The sequence below is a fragment of the Palaemon carinicauda genome, chromosome 3 (genome assembly GCF_036898095.1).
Source record: "Palaemon carinicauda isolate YSFRI2023 chromosome 3, ASM3689809v2, whole genome shotgun sequence".
Classification (NCBI taxonomy): domain Eukaryota; kingdom Metazoa; phylum Arthropoda; class Malacostraca; order Decapoda; family Palaemonidae; genus Palaemon; species Palaemon carinicauda.
Window position 1 is genome coordinate 76,834,381 of NC_090727.1, and position 16,258 is coordinate 76,850,638.

Consider the following 16,258-nt stretch of genomic DNA (forward strand, 5'->3'; position numbering starts at 1 on the left):
TTACCATTCCATCCTCCAAATTTCCCCTCTCTCATTCCATGTCTTACCATTCCATCCTCCAAATTTCCCCTCTCTCATTCCATGTCTTACCATTCCATCCTCCAAATTTCCCCTCTCTCATTCCATGTCTTACCATTCCATCCTCCAAATTTCCCCTCTCTCATTCCATGTCTTACCATTCCATCCTCCAAATTTCCCCTCTCTCATTCCATGTCTTACCATTCCATCCTCCAAATTTCCCCTCTCTCATTCCATGTCTTACCATTCCATCCTCCAAATTTCCCCTCTCTCATTCCATGTCTTACCATTCCATCCTCCAAATTTCCCCTCTCTCATTCCATGTCTTACCATTCCATCCTCCAAATTTCCCCTCTCTCATTCCATGTCTTACCATTCCATCCTCCAAATTTCCCCTCTCTCATTCCAGGTCTTACCATTCCATCCTCCAAATTTCCCCTCTCTCATTCCATGTCTTACCATTCCATCCTCCAAATTTCCCCTCTCTCATTCCAGGTCTTACCATTCCATCCTCCAAATTTCCCCTCTCTCATTCCAGGTCTTACCATTCCATCCTCCAAATTTCCCCTCTCTCATTCCATGTCTTACCATTCCATCCTCCAAATTTCCCCTCTCTCATTCCAGGTCTTACCATTCCATCCTCCAAATTTCCCCTCTCTCATTCCAGGTCTTACCATTCCATCCTCCAAATTTCCCCTCTCTCATTCCAGGTCTTACCATTCCATCCTCCAAATTTCCCCTCTCTCATTCCAGGTCTTACCATTCCATCCTCCAAATTTCCCCTCTCTCATTCCAGGTCTTACCATTCCATCCTCCAAATTTCCCCTCTCTCATTCCAGGTCTTACCATTCCATCCTCCAAATTTCCCCTCTCTCATTCCAGGTCTTACCATTCCATCCTCCAAATTTCCCCTCTCTCATTCCAGGTCTTACCATTCCATCATCCAAATTTCCCCTCTCTCATTCCAGGTCTTACCATTCCATCCTCCAAATTTCCCCTCTCTCATTCCAGGTCTTACCATTCCATCCTCCAAATTTCCCCTCTCTCATTCCAGGTCTTACCATTCCATCCTCCAAATTTCCCCTCTCTCATTCCAGGTCTTACCATTCCATCCTCCAAATTTCCCCTCTCTCATTCCAGGTCTTACCATTCCATCCTCCAAATTTCCCCTCTCTCATTCCAGGTCTTACCATTCCATCCTCCAAATTTCCCCTCTCTCATTCCAGGTCTTACCATTCCATCCTCCAAATTTCCCCTCTCTCATTCCAGGTCTTACCATTCCATCCTCCAAATTTCCCCTCTCTCATTCCATGTCTTACCATTCCATCCTCCAAATTTCCCCTCTCTCATTCCAGGTCTTACCATTCCATCCTCCAAATTTCCCCTCTCTCATTCCAGGTCTTACCATTCCATCCTCCAAATTTCCCCTCTCTCATTCCATGTCTTACCATTCCATCCTCCAAATTTCCCCTCTCTCATTCCATGTCTTACCATTCCATCCTCCAAATTTCCCCTCTCTCATTCCATGTCTTACCATTCCATCCTCCAAATTTCCCCTCTCTCATTCCATGTCTTACCATTCCATCCTCCAAATTTCCCCTCTCTCATTCCATGTCTTACCATTCCATCCTCCAAATTTCCCCTCTCTCATTCCATGTCTTACCATTCCATCCTCCAAATTTCCCCTCTCTCATTCCATGTCTTACCATTCCATCCTCCAAATTTCCCCTCTCTCATTCCATGTCTTACCATTCCATCCTCCAAATTTCCCCTCTCTCATTCCAGGTCTTACCATTCCATCCTCCAAATTTCCCCTCTCTCATTCCATGTCTTACCATTCCATCCTCCAAATTTCCCCTCTCTCATTCCATGTCTTACCATTCCATCCTCCAAATTTCCCCTCTCTCATTCCATGTCTTACCATTCCATCCTCCAAATTTCCCCTCTCTCATTCCATGTCTTACCATTCCATCCTCCAAATTTCCCCTCTCTCATTCCAGGTCTTACCATTCCATCCTCCAAATTTCCCCTCTCTCATTCCATGTCTTACCATTCCATCCTCCAAATTTCCCCTCTCTCATTCCATGTCTTACCATTCCATCCTCCAAATTTCCCCTCTCTCATTCCATGTCTTACCATTCCATCCTCCAAATTTCCCCTCTCTCATTCCATGTCTTACCATTCCATCCTCCAAATTTCCCCTCTCTCATTCCATGTCTTACCATTCCATCCTCCAAATTTCCCCTCTCTCATTCCATGTCTTACCATTCCATCCTCCAAATTTCCCCTCTCTCATTCCATGTCTTACCATTCCATCCTCCAAGGTTCCCCTCTCTCATTCCATGTCTTACCATTCCATCCTCCAAATTTCCCCTCTCTCATTCCATGTCTTACCATTCCATCCTCCAAATTTCCCCTCTCTCATTCCAGGTCTTACCATTCCATCCTCCAAATTTCCCCTCTCTCATTCCATGTCTTACCATTCCATCCTCCAAGGTTCCCCTCTCTCATTCCAGGTCTTACCATTCCATCCTCCAAATTTCCCCTCTCTCATTCCATGTCTTACCATTCCATCCTCCAAAGGTTCCCCTCTCTCATTCCAGGTCTTACCATTCCATCCTCCAAATTTCCCCTCTCTCATTCCATGTCTTACCATTCCATCCTCCAAATTTCCCCTCTCTCATTCCAGGTCTTACCATTCCATCCTCCAAATTTCCCCTCTCTCATTCCAGGTCTTACCATTCCATCCTCCAAATTTCCCCTCTCTCATTCCAGGTCTTACCATTCCATCCTCCAAATTTCCCCTCTCTCATTCCAGGTCTTACCATTCCATCCTCCAAATTTCCCCTCTCTCATTCCATGTCTTACCATTCCATCCTCCAAATTTCCCCTCTCTCATTCCAGGTCTTACCATTCCATCCTCCAAATTTCCCCTCTCTCATTCCAGGTCTTACCATTCCATCCTCCAAATTTCCCCTCTCTCATTCCATGTCTTACCATTCCATCCTCCAAATTTCCCCTCTCTCATTCCATGTCTTACCATTCCATCCTCCAAATTTCCCCTCTCTCATTCCAGGTCTTACCATTCCATCCTCCAAATTTCCCCTCTCTCATTCCAGGTCTTACCATTCCATCCTCCAAATTTCCCCTCTCTCATTCCAGGTCTTACCATTCCATCCTCCAAATTTCCCCTCTCTCATTCCAGGTCTTACCATTCCATCCTCCAAATTTCCCCTCTCTCATTCCAGGTCTTACCATTCCATCCTCCAAATTTCCCCTCTCTCATTCCAGGTCTTACCATTCCATCCTCCAAATTTCCCCTCTCTCATTCCAGGTCTTACCATTCCATCCTCCAAATTTCCCCTCTCTCATTCCAGGTCTTACCATTCCATCCTCCAAATTTCCCCTCTCTCATTCCATGTCTTACCATTCCATCCTCCAAATTTCCCCTCTCTCATTCCATGTCTTACCATTCCATCCTCCAAATTTCCCCTCTCTCATTCCATGTCTTACCATTCCATCCTCCAAATTTCCCCTCTCTCATTCCATGTCTTACCATTCCATCCTCCAAATTTCCCCTCTCTCATTCCATGTCTTACCATTCCATCCTCCAAATTTCCCCTCTCTCATTCCATGTCTTACCATTCCATCCTCCAAATTTCCCCTCTCTCATTCCATGTCTTACCATTCCATCCTCCAAATTTCCCCTCTCTCATTCCATGTCTTACCATTCCATCCTCCAAATTTCCCCTCTCTCATTCCATGTCTTACCATTCCATCCTCCAAATTTCCCCTCTCTCATTCCATGTCTTACCATTCCATCCTCCAAATTTCCCCTCTCTCATTCCATGTCTTACCATTCCATCCTCCAAATTTCCCCTCTCTCATTCCATGTCTTACCATTCCATCCTCCAAATTTCCCCTCTCTCATTCCAGGTCTTACCATTCCATCCTCCAAATTTCCCCTCTCTCATTCCATGTCTTACCATTCCATCCTCCAAATTTCCCCTCTCTCATTCCAGGTCTTACCATTCCATCCTCCAAATTTCCCCTCTCTCATTCCATGTCTTACCATTCCATCCTCCAAATTTCCCCTCTCTCATTCCAGGTCTTACCATTCCATCCTCCAAATTTCCCCTCTCTCATTCCATGTCTTACCATTCCATCCTCCAAATTTCCCCTCTCTCATTCCAGGTCTTACCATTCCATCCTCCAAATTTCCCCTCTCTCATTCCATGTCTTACCATTCCATCCTCCAAATTTCCCCTCTCTCATTCCAGGTCTTACCATTCCATCCTCCAAATTTCCCCTCTCTCATTCCAGGTCTTACCATTCCATCCTCCAAATTTCCCCTCTCTCATTCCAGGTCTTACCATTCCATCCTCCAAATTTCCCCTCTCTCATTCCAGGTCTTACCATTCCATCCTCCAAATTTCCCCTCTCTCATTCCATGTCTTACCATTCCATCCTCCAAATTTCCCCTCTCTCATTCCAGGTCTTACCATTCCATCCTCCAAATTTCCCCTCTCTCATTCCAGGTCTTACCATTCCATCCTCCAAGGTTCCCCTCTCTCATTCCAGGTCTTACCATTCCATCCTCCAAATTTCCCCTCTCTCATTCCATGTCTTACCATTCCATCATCCAAGGTTCCCCTCTCTCATTCCAGGTCTTACCATTCCATCCTCCAAATTTCCCCTCTCTCATTCCATGTCTTACCATTCCATCATCCAAATTTCCCCTCTCTCATTCCAGGTCTTACCATTCCATCCTCCAAATTTCCCCTCTCTCATTCCAGGTCTTACCATTCCATCCTCCAAATTTCCCCTCTCTCATTCCAGGTCTTACCATTCCATCCTCCAAATTTCCCCTCTCTCATTCCAGGTCTTACCATTCCATCCTCCAAATTTCCCCTCTCTCATTCCATGTCTTACCATTCCATCCTCCAAATTTCCCCTCTCTCATTCCAGGTCTTACCATTCCATCCTCCAAATTTCCCCTCTCTCATTCCAGGTCTTACCATTCCATCCTCCAAATTTCCCCTCTCTCATTCCATGTCTTACCATTCCATCCTCCAAATTTCCCCTCTCTCATTCCATGTCTTACCATTCCATCCTCCAAATTTCCCCTCTCTCATTCCATGTCTTACCATTCCATCCTCCAAATTTCCCCTCTCTCATTCCATGTCTTACCATTCCATCCTCCAAATTTCCCCTCTCTCATTCCAGGTCTTACCATTCCATCCTCCAAATTTCCCCTCTCTCATTCCAGGTCTTACCATTCCATCCTCCAAATTTCCCCTCTCTCATTCCAGGTCTTACCATTCCATCCTCCAAATTTCCCCTCTCTCATTCCAGGTCTTACCATTCCATCCTCCAAATTTCCCCTCTCTCATTCCAGGTCTTACCATTCCATCCTCCAAATTTCCCCTCTCTCATTCCAGGTCTTACCATTCCATCCTCCAAATTTCCCCTCTCTCATTCCATGTCTTACCATTCCATCCTCCAAATTTCCCCTCTCTCATTCCAGGTCTTACCATTCCATCCTCCAAATTTCCCCTCTCTCATTCCATGTCTTACCATTCCATCCTCCAAATTTCCCCTCTCTCATTCCATGTCTTACCATTCCATCCTCCAAATTTCCCCTCTCTCATTCCATGTCTTACCATTCCATCCTCCAAATTTCCCCTCTCTCATTCCATGTCTTACCATTCCATCCTCCAAATTTCCCCTCTCTCATTCCATGTCTTACCATTCCATCCTCCAAATTTCCCCTCTCTCATTCCATGTCTTACCATTCCATCCTCCAAATTTCCCCTCTCTCATTCCATGTCTTACCATTCCATCCTCCAAATTTCCCCTCTCTCATTCCATGTCTTACCATTCCATCCTCCAAATTTCCCCTCTCTCATTCCATGTCTTACCATTCCATCCTCCAAATTTCCCCTCTCTCATTCCATGTCTTACCATTCCATCCTCCAAATTTCCCCTCTCTCATTCCAGGTCTTACCATTCCATCCTCCAAATTTCCCCTCTCTCATTCCATGTCTTACCATTCCATCCTCCAAATTTCCCCTCTCTCATTCCAGGTCTTACCATCCCATCATCCAAGGTTCCCCTCTCTCATTCCATGTCTTACCATTCCATCCTCCAAATTTCCCCTCTCTCATTCCAGGTCTTACCATCCCATCCTCCAAGGTTCCCCTCTCTCATTCCATGTCTTACCATTCCATCCTCCAAATTTCCCCTCTCTCATTCCAGGTCTTACCATCCCATCCTCCAAATTTCCCCTCTCTCATTCCATGTCTTACCATTCCATCCTCCAAATTTCCCCTCTCTCATTCCAGGTCTTACCATTCCATCCTCCAAATTTCCCCTCTCTCATTCCAGGTCTTACCATTCCATCATCCAAATTTCCCCTCTCTCATTCCAGGTCTTACCATTCCATCCTCCAAATTTCCCCTCTCTCATTCCATGTCTTACCATTCCATCCTCCAAATTTCCCCTCTCTCATTCCATGTCTTACCATTCCATCCTCCAAATTTCCCCTCTCTCATTCCAGGTCTTACCATTCCATCCTCCAAATTTCCCCTCTCTCATTCCATGTCTTACCATTCCATCCTCCAAATTTCCCCTCTCTCATTCCATGTCTTACCATTCCATCCTCCAAATTTCCCCTCTCTCATTCCATGTCTTACCATTCCATCATCCAAGGTTCCCCTCTCTCATTCCAGGTCTTACCATTCCATCAAATTTCCCCTCTCTCATTCCATGTCTTACCATTCCATCCTCCAAATTTCCCCTCTCTCATTCCAGGTCTTACCATTCCATCCTCCAAATTTCCCCTCTCTCATTCCATGTCTTACCATTCCATCCTCCAAATTTCCCCTCTCTCATTCCAGGTCTTACCATTCCATCCTCCAAATTTCCCCTCTCTCATTCCATGTCTTACCATTCCATCCTCCAAATTTCCCCTCTCTCATTCCAGGTCTTACCATTCCATCCTCCAAATTTCCCCTCTCTCATTCCATGTCTTACCATTCCATCCTCCAAATTTCCCCTCTCTCATTCCAGGTCTTACCATTCCATCCTCCAAATTTCCCCTCTCTCATTCCAGGTCTTACCATTCCATCCTCCAAATTTCCCCTCTCTCATTCCAGGTCTTACCATTCCATCCTCCAAATTTCCCCTCTCTCATTCCAGGTCTTACCATTCCATCCTCCAAATTTCCCCTCTCTCATTCCATGTCTTACCATTCCATCCTCCAAATTTCCCCTCTCTCATTCCAGGTCTTACCATTCCATCCTCCAAATTTCCCCTCTCTCATTCCAGGTCTTACCATTCCATCCTCCAAATTTCCCCTCTCTCATTCCAGGTCTTACCATTCCATCCTCCAAATTTCCCCTCTCTCATTCCATGTCTTACCATTCCATCCTCCAAATTTCCCCTCTCTCATTCCAGGTCTTACCATTCCATCCTCCAAATTTCCCCTCTCTCATTCCAGGTCTTACCATTCCATCCTCCAAATTTCCCCTCTCTCATTCCAGGTCTTACCATTCCATCCTCCAAATTTCCCCTCTCTCATTCCAGGTCTTACCATTCCATCCTCCAAATTTCCCCTCTCTCATTCCAGGTCTTACCATTCCATCCTCCAAATTTCCCCTCTCTCATTCCAGGTCTTACCATTCCATCCTCCAAATTTCCCCTCTCTCATTCCAGGTCTTACCATTCCATCCTCCAAATTTCCCCTCTCTCATTCCAGGTCTTACCATTCCATCCTCCAAATTTCCCCTCTCTCATTCCAGGTCTTACCATTCCATCCTCCAAATTTCCCCTCTCTCATTCCATGTCTTACCATTCCATCCTCCAAATTTCCCCTCTCTCATTCCATGTCTTACCATTCCATCCTCCAAATTTCCCCTCTCTCATTCCATGTCTTACCATTCCATCCTCCAAATTTCCCCTCTCTCATTCCATGTCTTACCATTCCATCCTCCAAATTTCCCCTCTCTCATTCCATGTCTTACCATTCCATCCTCCAAATTTCCCCTCTCTCATTCCAGGTCTTACCATTCCATCATCCAAATTTCCCCTCTCTCATTCCATGTCTTACCATTCCATCCTCCAAATTTCCCCTCTCTCATTCCAGGTCTTACCATTCCATCATCCAAATTTCCCCTCTCTCATTCCATGTCTTACCATTCCATCCTCCAAATTTCCCCTCTCTCATTCCAGGTCTTACCATCCCATCATCCAAGGTTCCCCTCTCTCATTCCATGTCTTACCATTCCATCCTCCAAATTTCCCCTCTCTCATTCCAGGTCTTACCATTCCATCCTCCAAATTTCCCCTCTCTCATTCCATGTCTTACCATTCCATCCTCCAAATTTCCCCTCTCTCATTCCAGGTCTTACCATTCCATCCTCCAAATTTCCCCTCTCTCATTCCAGGTCTTACCATTCCATCATCCAAATTTCCCCTCTCTCATTCCAGGTCTTACCATTCCATCCTCCAAATTTCCCCTCTCTCATTCCATGTCTTACCATTCCATCCTCCAAATTTCCCCTCTCTCATTCCATGTCTTACCATTCCATCCTCCAAATTTCCCCTCTCTCATTCCAGGTCTTACCATTCCATCCTCCAAATTTCCCCTCTCTCATTCCATGTCTTACCATTCCATCCTCCAAATTTCCCCTCTCTCATTCCATGTCTTACCATTCCATCCTCCAAATTTCCCCTCTCTCATTCCATGTCTTACCATTCCATCATCCAAGGTTCCCCTCTCTCATTCCAGGTCTTACCATTCCATCAAATTTCCCCTCTCTCATTCCATGTCTTACCATTCCATCCTCCAAATTTCCCCTCTCTCATTCCAGGTCTTACCATTCCATCCTCCAAATTTCCCCTCTCTCATTCCATGTCTTACCATTCCATCCTCCAAGGTTCCCCTCTCTCATTCCAGGTCTTACCATTCCATCCTCCAAATTTCCCCTCTCTCATTCCATGTCTTACCATTCCATCCTCCAAATTTCCCCTCTCTCATTCCAGGTCTTACCATTCCATCCTCCAAATTTCCCCTCTCTCATTCCATGTCTTACCATTCCATCCTCCAAATTTCCCCTCTCTCATTCCAGGTCTTACCATTCCATCCTCCAAATTTCCCCTCTCTCATTCCAGGTCTTACCATTCCATCCTCCAAATTTCCCCTCTCTCATTCCAGGTCTTACCATTCCATCCTCCAAATTTCCCCTCTCTCATTCCAGGTCTTACCATTCCATCCTCCAAATTTCCCCTCTCTCATTCCATGTCTTACCATTCCATCCTCCAAATTTCCCCTCTCTCATTCCAGGTCTTACCATTCCATCCTCCAAGGTTCCCCTCTCTCATTCCAGGTCTTACCATTCCATCCTCCAAGGTTCCCCTCTCTCATTCCATGTCTTACCATTCCATCCTCCAAATTTCCCCTCTCTCATTCCATGTCTTACCATTCCATCCTCCAAATTTCCCCTCTCTCATTCCAGGTCTTACCATTCCATCCTCCAAATTTCCCCTCTCTCATTCCAGGTCTTACCATTCCATCCTCCAAATTTCCCCTCTCTCATTCCAGGTCTTACCATTCCATCCTCCAAATTTCCCCTCTCTCATTCCAGGTCTTACCATTCCATCCTCCAAATTTCCCCTCTCTCATTCCAGGTCTTACCATTCCATCCTCCAAATTTCCCCTCTCTCATTCCAGGTCTTACCATTCCATCCTCCAAATTTCCCCTCTCTCATTCCAGGTCTTACCATTCCATCCTCCAAATTTCCCCTCTCTCATTCCAGGTCTTACCATTCCATCCTCCAAATTTCCCCTCTCTCATTCCAGGTCTTACCATTCCATCCTCCAAATTTCCCCTCTCTCATTCCATGTCTTACCATTCCATCCTCCAAATTTCCCCTCTCTCATTCCATGTCTTACCATTCCATCCTCCAAATTTCCCCTCTCTCATTCCATGTCTTACCATTCCATCCTCCAAATTTCCCCTCTCTCATTCCATGTCTTACCATTCCATCCTCCAAATTTCCCCTCTCTCATTCCATGTCTTACCATTCCATCCTCCAAATTTCCCCTCTCTCATTCCATGTCTTACCATTCCATCCTCCAAATTTCCCCTCTCTCATTCCATGTCTTACCATTCCATCCTCCAAATTTCCCCTCTCTCATTCCATGTCTTACCATTCCATCCTCCAAATTTCCCCTCTCTCATTCCATGTCTTACCATTCCATCCTCCAAATTTCCCCTCTCTCATTCCAGGTCTTACCATTCCATCCTCCAAATTTCCCCTCTCTCATTCCATGTCTTACCATTCCATCCTCCAAATTTCCCCTCTCTCATTCCAGGTCTTACCATTCCATCCTCCAAATTTCCCCTCTCTCATTCCATGTCTTACCATTCCATCCTCCAAATTTCCCCTCTCTCATTCCAGGTCTTACCATCCCATCATCCAAGGTTCCCCTCTCTCATTCCATGTCTTACCATTCCATCCTCCAAATTTCCCCTCTCTCATTCCAGGTCTTACCATCCCATCCTCCAAGGTTCCCCTCTCTCATTCCATGTCTTACCATTCCATCCTCCAAATTTCCCCTCTCTCATTCCAGGTCTTACCATCCCATCCTCCAAATTTCCCCTCTCTCATTCCATGTCTTACCATTCCATCCTCCAAATTTCCCCTCTCTCATTCCAGGTCTTACCATTCCATCCTCCAAATTTCCCCTCTCTCATTCCAGGTCTTACCATTCCATCATCCAAATTTCCCCTCTCTCATTCCAGGTCTTACCATTCCATCCTCCAAATTTCCCCTCTCTCATTCCATGTCTTACCATTCCATCATCCAAATTTCCCCTCTCTCATTCCAGGTCTTACCATCCCATCATCCAAGGTTCCCCTCTCTCATTCCAGGTCTTACCATTCCATCATCCAAATTTCCCCTCTCTCATTCCAGGTCTTACCATCCCATCATCCAAGGTTCCCCTCTCTCATTCCAGGTCTTACCATTCCATCATCCAAATTTCCCCTCTCTCATTCCATGTCTTACCATTCCATCATCCAAGGTTCCCCTCTCTCATTCCAGGTCTTACCATTCCATCATCCAAATTTCCCCTCTCTCATTCCATGTCTTACCATCCCATCATCCAAGGTTCCCCTCTCTCATTCCAGGTCTTACCATTCCATCCTCCAAATTTCCCCTCTCTCATTCCAGGTCTTACCATTCCATCATCCAAATTTCCCCTCTCTCATTCCATGTCTTACCATTCCATCCTCCAAGGTTCCCCTCTCTCATTCCAGGTCTTACCATTCCATCATCCAAATTTCCCCTCTCTCATTCCATGTCTTACCATTCCATCCTCCAAGGTTCCCCTCTCTCATTCCAGGTCTTACCATTCCATCATCCAAATTTCCCCTCTCTCATTCCATGTCTTACCATTCCATCATCCAAGGTTCCCCTCTCTCATTCCAGGTCTTACCATTCCATCATCCAAATTTCCCCTCTCTCATTCCATGTCTTACCATTCCATCCTCCAAATTTCCCCTCTCTCATTCCATGTCTTACCATTCCATCATCCAAATTTCCCCTCTCTCATTCCATGTCTTACCATTCCATCCTCCAAATTTCCCCTCTCTCATTCCAGGTCTTACCATTCCATCCTCCAAATTTCCCCTCTCTCATTCCATGTCTTACCATTCCATCCTCCAAATTTCCCCTCTCTCATTCCAGGTCTTACCATCCATCATCCAAGGTTCCCCTCTCTCATTCCAGGTCTTACCATTCCATCATCCAAATTTCCCCTCTCTCATTCCATGTCTTACCATTCCATCCTCCAAATTTCCCCTCTCTCATTCCATGTCTTACCATTCCATCCTCCAAATTTCCCCTCTCTCATTCCATGTCTTACCATTCCATCCTCCAAGGTTCCCCTCTCTCATTCCAGGTCTTACCATTCCATCCTCCAAATTTCCCCTCTCTCATTCCATGTCTTACCATTCCATCCTCCAAATTTCCCCTCTCTCATTCCATGTCTTACCATTCCATCCTCCAAATTTCCCCTCTCTCATTCCATGTCTTACCATTCCATCCTCCAAATTTCCCCTCTCTCATTCCATGTCTTACCATTCCATCCTCCAAATTTCCCCTCTCTCATTCCATGTCTTACCATTCCATCCTCCAAATTTCCCCTCTCTCATTCCATGTCTTACCATTCCATCCTCCAAATTTCCCCTCTCTCATTCCATGTCTTACCATTCCATCCTCCAAGGTTCCCCTCTCTCATTCCATGTCTTACCATTCCATCCTCCAAATTTCCCCTCTCTCATTCCATGTCTTACCATTCCATCCTCCAAATTTCCCCTCTCTCATTCCATGTCTTACCATTCCATCCTCCAAATTTCCCCTCTCTCATTCCAGGTCTTACCATTCCATCATCCAAATTTCCCCTCTCTCATTCCATGTCTTACCATTCCATCCTCCAAATTTCCCCTCTCTCATTCCAGGTCTTACCATCCCATCATCCAAGGTTCCCCTCTCTCATTCCATGTCTTACCATTCCATCCTCCAAATTTCCCCTCTCTCATTCCAGGTCTTACCATCCCATCATCCAAGGTTCCCCTCTCTCATTCCATGTCTTACCATTCCATCCTCCAAATTTCCCCTCTCTCATTCCAGGTCTTACCATCCCATCCTCCAAATTTCCCCTCTCTCATTCCATGTCTTACCATTCCATCCTCCAAATTTCCCCTCTCTCATTCCAGGTCTTACCATTCCATCCTCCAAATTTCCCCTCTCTCATTCCAGGTCTTACCATTCCATCATCCAAATTTCCCCTCTCTCATTCCAGGTCTTACCATTCCATCCTCCAAATTTCCCCTCTCTCATTCCAGGTCTTACCATTCCATCATCCAAATTTCCCCTCTCTCATTCCAGGTCTTACCATTCCATCCTCCAAATTTCCCCTCTCTCATTCCAGGTCTTACCATTCCATCATCCAAATTTCCCCTCTCTCATTCCAGGTCTTACCATCCCATCATCCAAGGTTCCCCTCTCTCATTCCAGGTCTTACCATTCCATCATCCAAATTTCCCCTCTCTCATTCCATGTCTTACCATTCCATCATCCAAGGTTCCCCTCTCTCATTCCAGGTCTTACCATTCCATCATCCAAATTTCCCCTCTCTCATTCCATGTCTTACCATCCCATCATCCAAGGTTCCCCTCTCTCATTCCAGGTCTTACCATTCCATCCTCCAAGGTTCCCCTCTCTCATTCCAGGTCTTACCATCCCATCATCCAAATTTCCCCTCTCTCATTCCATGTCTTACCATTCCATCCTCCAAATTTCCCCTCTCTCATTCCAGGTCTTACCATTCCATCCTCCAAATTTCCCCTCTCTCATTCCATGTCTTACCATTCCATCCTCCAAGGTTCCCCTCTCTCATTCCAGGTCTTACCATTCCATCATCCAAATTTCCCCTCTCTCATTCCATGTCTTACCATTCCATCCTCCAAGGTTCCCCTCTCTCATTCCAGGTCTTACCATTCCATCATCCAAATTTCCCCTCTCTCATTCCATGTCTTACCATCCCATCATCCAAGGTTCCCCTCTCTCATTCCAGGTCTTACCATTCCATCATCCAAATTTCCCCTCTCTCATTCCATGTCTTACCATTCCATCCTCCAAATTTCCCCTCTCTCATTCCATGTCTTACCATTCCATCATCCAAATTTCCCCTCTCTCATTCCATGTCTTACCATTCCATCCTCCAAATTTCCCCTCTCTCATTCCAGGTCTTACCATTCCATCCTCCAAATTTCCCCTCTCTCATTCCATGTCTTACCATTCCATCCTCCAAATTTCCCCTCTCTCATTCCAGGTCTTACCATCCCATCATCCAAGGTTCCCCTCTCTCATTCCAGGTCTTACCATTCCATCATCCAAATTTCCCCTCTCTCATTCCATGTCTTACCATTCCATCCTCCAAATTTCCCCTCTCTCATTCCAGGTCTTACCATTCCATCATCCAAATTTCCCCTCTCTCATTCCATGTCTTACCATTCCATCCTCCAAGGTTCCCCTCTCTCATTCCAGGTCTTACCATTCCATCCTCCAAATTTCCCCTCTCTCATTCCATGTCTTACCATTCCATCCTCCAAGGTTCCCCTCTCTCATTCCAGGTCTTACCATTCCATCATCCAAATTTCCCCTCTCTCATTCCATGTCTTACCATTCCATCCTCCAAGGTTCCCCTCTCTCATTCCAGGTCTTACTATTCCATCATCCAAATTTCCCCTCTCTCATTCCATGTCTTACCATTCCATCCTCCAAGGTTCCCCTCTCTCATTCCAGGTCTTACCATTCCATCATCCAAATTTCCCCTCTCTCATTCCATGTCTTACCATCCCATCCTCCAAGGTTCCCCTCTCTCATTCCAGGTCTTACCATTCCATCATCCAAATTTCCCCTCTCTCATTCCATGTCTTACCATTCCATCCTCCAAATTTCCCCTCTCTCATTCCAGGTCTTACCATTCCATCATCCAAATTTCCCCTCTCTCATTCCATGTCTTACCATTCCATCCTCCAAATTTCCCCTCTCTCATTCCATGTTTTACCATCCCATCATCCAAGGTTCCCCTCTCTCATTCCAGGTCTTACCATTCCATCATCCAAATTTCCCCTCTCTCATTCCATGTCTTACCATCCCATCATCCAAATTTCCCCTCTCTCATTCCAGGTCTTACCATTCCATCATCCAAATTTCCCCTCTCTCATTCCAGGTCTTACCATTCCATCATCCAAATTTCCCCTCTCTCATTCCATGTCTTACCATCCCATCATCCAAGGTTCCCCTCTCTCATTCCAGGTCTTACCATTCCATCATCCAAATTTCCCCTCTCTCATTCCATGTCTTACCATTCCATCCTCCAATTTTCCCCTCTCTCATTCCATGTCTTACCATCCCATCATCCAAGGTTCCCCTCTCTCATTCCAGGTCTTACCATTCCATCATCCAAATTTCCCCTCTCTCATTCCATGTCTTACCATCCCATCATCCAAATTTCCCCTCTCTCATTCCAGGTCTTACCATTCCATCATCCAAATTTCCCCTCTCTCATTCCAGGTCTTACCATTCCATCATCCAAATTTCCCCTCTCTCATTCCATGTCTTACCATCCCATCATCCAAGGTTCCCCTCTCTCATTCCAGGTCTTACCATTCCATCATCCAAATTTCCCCTCTCTCATTCCATGTCTTACCATCCCATCATCCAAGGTTCCCCTCTCTCATTCCAGGTCTTACCATTCCATCATCCAAATTTCCCCTCTCTCATTCCATGTCTTACCATCCCATCATCCAAGGTTCCCCTCTCTCATTCCAGGTCTTACCATTCCATCATCCAAATTTCCCCTCTCTCATTCCATGTCTTACCATTCCATCCTCCAAATTTCCCCTCTCTCATTCCAGGTCTTACCATTCCATCATCCAAATTTCCCCTCTCTCATTCCATGTCTTACCATTCCATCCTCCAAATTTCCCCTCTCTCATTCCAGGTCTTACCATTCCATCATCCAAATTTCCCCTCTCTCATTCCATGTCTTACCATTCCATCATCCAAGGTTCCCCTCTCTCATTCCAGGTCTTACCATTCCATCATCCAAATTTCCCCTCTCTCATTCCATGTCTTACCATCCCATCAGCCAAGGTTCCCCTCTCTCATTCCAGGTCTTACCATTCCATCATCCAAATTTCCCCTCTCTCATTCCATGTCTTACCATCCCATCATCCAAGGTTCCCCTCTCTCATTCCATGTCTTACCATTCCATCCTCCAAATTTCCCCTCTTTCATTCCATGTCTTACCATCCCATCATCCAAGGTTACCCTCTCTCATTCCAGGTCTTACCATTCCATCCTCCAAATATCCCCTCTCTCATTCCATGTCTTACCATTCCATCATCCAAATTTCCCCTCTCTCATTCCATGTCTTACCATCCCATCATCCAAGGTTCCCCTCTCTCATTCCAGGTCTTATCATTCCATCAGGCAAGGTTCCCTCTCTCATTCCATGTCTTACCATTCCATCATCCAAATTTCCCCTCTCTCATTCCATGTCTTACCATCCCATCATCCAAGGTTCCCCTCTCTCATTCCAGGTCTTATCATTCCATCAGGCAAGGTTCCCTCTCTCATTCCATGTCTTATCATACCATCA

General features: G+C 45.6%; 1 protein-coding gene across 1 annotated transcript in view; it reads right to left on the reverse strand.

The window, feature by feature from the left end:
- The window catches only part of LOC137632485 (uncharacterized), a 55,317-nt gene that overhangs the window by 20,197 nt on the left and 18,862 nt on the right, over positions 1-16,258 (reverse strand). The gene's annotated exons all lie outside the window — the stretch shown is intronic.